Source organism: Argopecten irradians, unplaced genomic scaffold (assembly GCF_041381155.1).
Source record: "Argopecten irradians isolate NY unplaced genomic scaffold, Ai_NY scaffold_0018, whole genome shotgun sequence".
Taxonomy (NCBI): Eukaryota; Metazoa; Mollusca; class Bivalvia; order Pectinida; family Pectinidae; genus Argopecten; species Argopecten irradians.
Window position 1 is genome coordinate 375,962 of NW_027187485.1, and position 7,261 is coordinate 383,222.

Sequence of the window (7,261 nt, forward strand, 5' to 3'; positions counted from 1 at the left end):
AATGTATAATGTTGACAACAACAATGTATAATGTTGAAAACAACAATGTATAATGTTGACAATGACATGGTATAATGTTGACAACAACAATGTATAATGTTGACAACAACAATGTATAATGTTGACAACAACAATGTATAATGTTGACAACAACAATGTATAATGTTGACAACAACAATGTATAATGTTGACAACAACAATGTATAATGTTGACAACAACAATGTATAATGTTGACAACAACAATGTATAATGTTGACAACAACAATGTATAATGTTGACAATGACATGGTATAATGTTGACAACAACAATGTATAATGTTGACAACAACAATGTATAATGTTGACAACAACAATGTATAATGTTGACAACAACAATGTATAATGTTGACAACAACAATGTATAATGTTGACAACAACAATGTATAATGTTGACAACAACAATGTATAATGTTGACAACAACAATGTATAATGTTGACAACAACAATGTATAATGTTGACAACAACAATGTATAATGTTGACAACAACAATGTATAATGTTGACAACAACAATGTATAATGTTGACAACAACAATGTATAATGTTGACAACAACAATGTATAATGTTGACAACAACAATGTATAATGTTGACAACAACAATGTATAATGTTGACAACAACAATGTATAATGTTGACAACAACAATGTATAATGTTGACAACAACAATGTATAATGTTGACAACAACAATGTATAATGTTGACAACAACAATGTATAATGTTGACAACAACAATGTATAATGTTGACAACAACAATGTATAATGTTGACAACAACAATGTATATGATGTTGACAACAACAATGTATAATGTGACAACAACAATGTATAATGTTGACAACAACAATGTATAATGTTGACAACAACAATGTATAATGTTGACAACAACAATGTATAATGTTGACAACACAAATGAAATGTTGACACACAATGTATAATATGTGACAACAACAATGTATAATGTTGACAACAACAATGTATAATGTTGACAACAACAATGTATAATGTTGACAACAACAATGTATAATGTTGACAACAACAATGTATAATGTTGACAACAACAATGTATAATGTTGACAACAACAATGTATAATGTTGACAACAACAATGTATAATGTACAACAACAATGTTATAATGTTGACAACAACAATGTATAATGTTGACAACAACAATGTATAATGTTGACAACAACAATGTATAATGTTGACAACACAATGTATATAATGTTGACAACAACATGTGTAATGTTGACAACAAAATGTAAATGCATGTAACAAAATGTAAATATTGTAGAAACATGTATGTAATGTTGAGGACGTATGAATGTGATATTGTAGAAAACTGCATGTAGAGTATGAAATGTATATGTTGAAATGCATGTAAGCGTATAATGTGATATGTAACAACTGCATGTGAGGAGTATGATGTGATATTGTAGAAAACTGCATGTAGGACGTAGTATGTGATATTGTAGAAAACTGCATGTAGGACGTATGTAATGATGATATTGTAGAAAACTGCATGTGAGGACGTATGATGTGATATTGTAGAAAACTGCATGTGAGGACGTATGTATGTGATATTTGTAGAAAACTGCATGTGAGGACGTATGTATGTGATATTGTAGAAAACTGCATGTGAGGACGTATGAATGTGATATTGTAGAAAACTGCATATGAGGACGTATGTATGTGATATTGTAGAAAACTGCATGCGAGGACGTATGTATGTGATATTGTAGAAAACTGCATGTGAGGACGTATGTATGTGATATTGTAGAAAACTGCATGTGAGGACGTATGTATGTGATATTGTAGAAAACTGCATGTGAGGACGTATGCATGTGATATTGTAGAAAACTGCATGTGAGGACGTATGTATGTGATATTGTAGAAAACTGCATGTGAGGACGTATGTATGTGATATTGTAGAAAACTGCATGTGAGGACGTATGTATGTGATATTGTAGAAAACTGCATGTAAGGACGTATGAATGTGATATTGTAGAAAACTGCATGTGAGGACGTATGTATGTGATATTGTAGAAAACTGCATGTGAGGACGTATGTATGTTGATATTGTAGAAAACTGCATGTGAGGACGTATGTATGTGATATTGTAGAAAACTGCATGTGAGAGTATGTGTATGTAGTGTGATATGTTAGAAAACTGCATGTGAGGACGTATGTATGTGATATTGTAGAAAACTGCATGTGAGGACGTATGTATGTGATATTGTAGAAAACTGCATGTGAGGACGTATGAATGTGATATTGTAGAAAACTGCATGTGAGGACGTATGAATGTGATATTGTAGAAAACTGCATGTGAGGACGTATGTATGTGATATTGTAGAAAACTGCATGTGAGGACGTATGTATGTGATATTGTAGAAAACTGCATGTGAGGACGTATGTATGTGATATTGTAGAAAACTGCATGTGAGGACGTATGTATGTGATATTGTAGAAAACTGCATGTGAGGACGTATGTATGTGATATTGTAGAAAACTGCATGTGAGGACGTATGTATGTGATATTGTAGAAAACTGCATGTGAGGACGTATGTATGTGATATTGTAGAAAACTGCATGTGAGGACGTATGTATGTGATATTGTAGAAAACTGCATGTGAGGACGTATGTATGTGATATTGTAGAAAACTGCATGTGAGGACGTATGTATGTGATATTGTAGAAAACTGCATGTGAGGACGTATATATGTGATATTGTAGAAAACTGCATGTGAGGACGTATGTATGTGATATTGTAGAAAACTGCATGTGAGGACGTATGTATGTGATATTGTAGAAAACTGCATGTGAGGACGTATGAGTGTGATATTGTAGAAAACTGCATGTGAGGACGTATGTATGTGATATTGTAGAAAACTGCATGTGAGGACGTATGTATGTGATATTGTAGAAAACTGCATGTGAGGACGTATGTATGTGATATATTGTAGAAAACTGCATGTGAGGACGTATGTATGTGATATTGTAGAAAACTGCATGTGAGGACGTATGTATGTGATATTGTAGAAAACTGCATGTGAGGACGTATGTATGTGATATTGTAGAAAACTGCATGTGAGGACGTATGTATGTGATTATTGTAGAAAACTGCATGTGAGGACGTATGCATGTGATATTGTAGAAAACTGCATGTGAGGACGTATGTATGTGATATTGTAGAAAACTGCATGCGAGGACGTAAATGTGATATTGTAGAAAACTGCATGTGAGGACGTATGTATGGGATATTGTAGAAAACTGCATGTGAGGACGTATGAATGTGATATTGTAGAAAACTGCATGTAAGGACGTATGTATGTGATATTGTAGAAAACTGCATGCGAGGACGTATGTATGTGATATTGTAGAAAACTGCATGTGAGGACGTATGTATGTGATATTGTAGAAAACTGCATGTGAGGACGTATGTATGTGATATTGTAGAAAACTGCATGTGAGGACGTATGTATGTGATATTGTAGAAAACTGCATGTGAGGACGTATGTATGTGATATTGTAGAAAACTGCATGTGAGGACGTATGTATGTGATATTGTAGAAAACTGCATGTGAGGACGTATGTATGTGATATTGTAGAAAACTGCATGTGAGGACGTATGTATGTGATATTGTAGAAAACTGCATGTGAGGACGTATGTATGTGATATTGTAGAAAACTGCATGTGAGGACGTATGTATGTGATATTGTAGAAAACTGCATGTGAGGACGTATGTATGTGATATTGTAGAAAACTGCATGTAAGGACGTATGTATGTGATATTGTAGAAAACTGCATGTGAGGACGTATGTATGTGATATTGTAGAAAACTGCATGTGAGGACGTATGTATGTGATATTGTAGAAAACTGCATGTGAGGACGTATGTATGTGATATTGTAGAAAACTGCATGTGAGGACGTATGTATGTGATATTGTAGAAAACTGCATGTGAGGACGTATGTATGTGATATTGTAGAAAACTGCATGTGAGGACGTATGTATGTGATATTGTAGAAAACTGCATGTGAGGACGTATGTATGTGATATTGTAGAAAACTGCATGTGAGGACGTATGTATGTGATATTGTAGAAAACTGCATGTGAGGACGTATGAATGTGATATTGTAGAAAACTGCATGTGAGGACGTATGTATGTGATATTGTAGAAAACTGCATATGAGGACGTATGTATGTGATATTGTAGAAAACGTATATATGTTATATCTGCATGCGAGGACGTATGTATGTGATATTGTAGAAAACTGCATGTGAGGACGTATGTATGTGATATTGTAGAAAACTGCATGTGAGGACGTATGTATGTGATATTGTAGAAAACTGCATGTGAGGACGTATGTATGTGATATTGTAGAAAACTGCATGTGAGGACGTATGAATGTGATATTGAAGAATGTGATATTGTAGAAAACTGCATATGAGGACGTATGTATGTGATATTGTAGAAAACTGCATGTGAGGACGTATGTATGTGATATTGTAGAAAACTGCATGTGAGGACGTATGTATGTGATATTGTAGAAAACTGCATGTGAGGACGTATGTATGTGATATTGTAGAAAACTGCATGTGAGGACGTATGTATGTGATATTGTAGAAAACTGCATGTGAGGACGTATGCATGTGATATTGTAGAAAACTGCATGTGAGGACGTATGTATGTGATATTGTAGAAAACTGCATGTGAGGACGTATGTATGTGATATTGTAGAAAACTGCATGTGAGGACGTATGTATGTGATATTGTAGAAAACTGCATGTGAGGACGTATGTATGTGATATTGTAGAAAACTGCATATGAGGACGTATGTATGTGATATTGTAGAAAACTGCATGTGAGGACGTATGTATGTGATATTGTAGAAAACTGCATGTGAGGACGTATGTATGTGATATTGTAGAAAACTGCATGTGAGGACGTATGTATGTGATATTGTAGAAAACTGCATGTGAGGACGTATGTATGTGATATTGTAGAAAACTGCATGTGAGGACGTATGTATGTGATATTGTAGAAAACTGCATGTGAGGACGTATGTATGTGATATTGTAGAAAACTGCATATGAGGACGTGTGTATGTGATATTGTAGAAAACTGCATACGTAAGGATGTATATATGTTATCATATTGGAAAGTGGTCAAGTGCAAACGTTTTTTATCACATAACTGGCCTGTCCAGTCATGTCATTAATATCGTAACATTCACAGGTAATAAAACTATTATGACGTCACATATAGATTTGACGTCATAGTATATATATATGACGTCGCATGATTGTTTCAGTAGACGGAAACGTCACATTCGAGCCGGGTTTCTATTGTTTTATATAGAAACGATGCTCGTTAAATAATTTGATATGCCACTCGCATATTATCGAACGGGTTTGATAAATTCCATACCACATAGTCACTCCTCTATTTCTATGGAAATGTTAGAAAGTTGGCAAATGAAGACATTTTATGTAAAATTGATGTAAAGTGTACATATGATTACGTTTGTGATGTTGGAAAGTGGCCACGAGCGGACCATCCTCGATATTCCAGGAGTTCCGATCACTTACGATCTCTAATAATCGTAAGTGATCGGAACCCCTGGAGTATCGAGGATGCGTGCGGACGAGTGTGAAAATGTTAAAAAGTTGAGGACATGCCATAAAATGTGACCGTGTCGTGCGTGTGGTATTGGTAGTCCGAGTCTTGATAGAAGGACATATCGACTATATACCCGGTATATAACAGGCAAATTGCATTATTGGATTTTGCGTTCGTATATGTGTCCGTAGTTACAGGTATATATGTAAAATAACTGCCCAAACAAGGAATTATTTCTTTTTCAATTACTCATCAGTATGTAGTTCGTACCCAAACTTACATACTGGTATATCCGCCAACCAGAGTGAAAACCAGTCATCTGAACAAACTTGACATGCTACAGGAACAAATATAAGTAAAAAAAAATTCAGGGAGAAAAACTAACGTTTGGACTCAAGTCTGCACTGCGAGAAGTCGGGGCCAGACCTCTTAATAATTCATAATATGTTTTTTTTGCCTATTTGACCCCTGTGACCTTGAATGAAGGTAAAGTCATTTATTTGAAGAAAAAAAAATGTAGTCCTTTATACCAGTATGCCACAGGCCATATATCAGTACATTGGGCATTTTTTTTATTGAAAAGAAGAAGTTTGAATGAAAGGTTAACGCATGGTATACGTGCACCAGGGGGGATGATGCATGATGACAATAGGTCATCCTTACCCTTCGGGTCAGATGACCTAAAAATGAAACCAAAGAGACATTAAATTAGCAACACCTTTTATTGAATATGTGTAGAAATTTATATACACAATTTATCAATAATTTTGTCATTATAATATTTCTTTCATAATTATAAGAGGCAATGTAATAAATTCTGACAAATCTATAATTCAATGAACTATGACAAAAGAGTAATGTAATGATTTTTGTATCTCAATTATGTTGCAAATTATGACAAAACAGTAATATTTACACAATCTGATTAAAACCATCAGTTCGTGGCTTCAAAGCAATCTATTTCCATTATCTTGTTTCTAATGGTTCACCAAAGTCGATTTAAACAGTGCTTTTGATTGGCCTTGGTTCATTAATGCTTTATTAAATCTGCCATTGTCCATTTGGCATCCAACCCTCATAATTATCTACTGAATGTTCTTGAATGCTTTAAAGTTTCTAGTGACACTAATAATTTATGACATCATAACTAGTGCTAAAAATTGGAAATTACAAAATATTGATTATCAGCTTATAGGTTTTTTTTTGGATTTACACAGAAATACAAAATATAGATAACTTAATACTACATGTGTAACTTAATAGAATTTCCCCTATTGGGCACAGCCTCTTCTAGTTTATCACTTTATCAATGATATTATTTCTATAAAATCTCATAATTATGAAATGGAAACATCATATCCACAACTATCAACAAAAAATCTAGCAAATCTGCAATTTTATCACATCATCAAATAATGCATATGGCCTCATTTCTTGATATACATTTCAGTTTATACATTCTTGATATACATTCTTAGTTTATACAATCTTGATATACATTCTTGATAGTACATTTTAGTTTATTACATTTTGATATACATTTTGTAGTACATTTTAGTTTATACATTCTTGATATACATCATATTTTTTATATTTAGT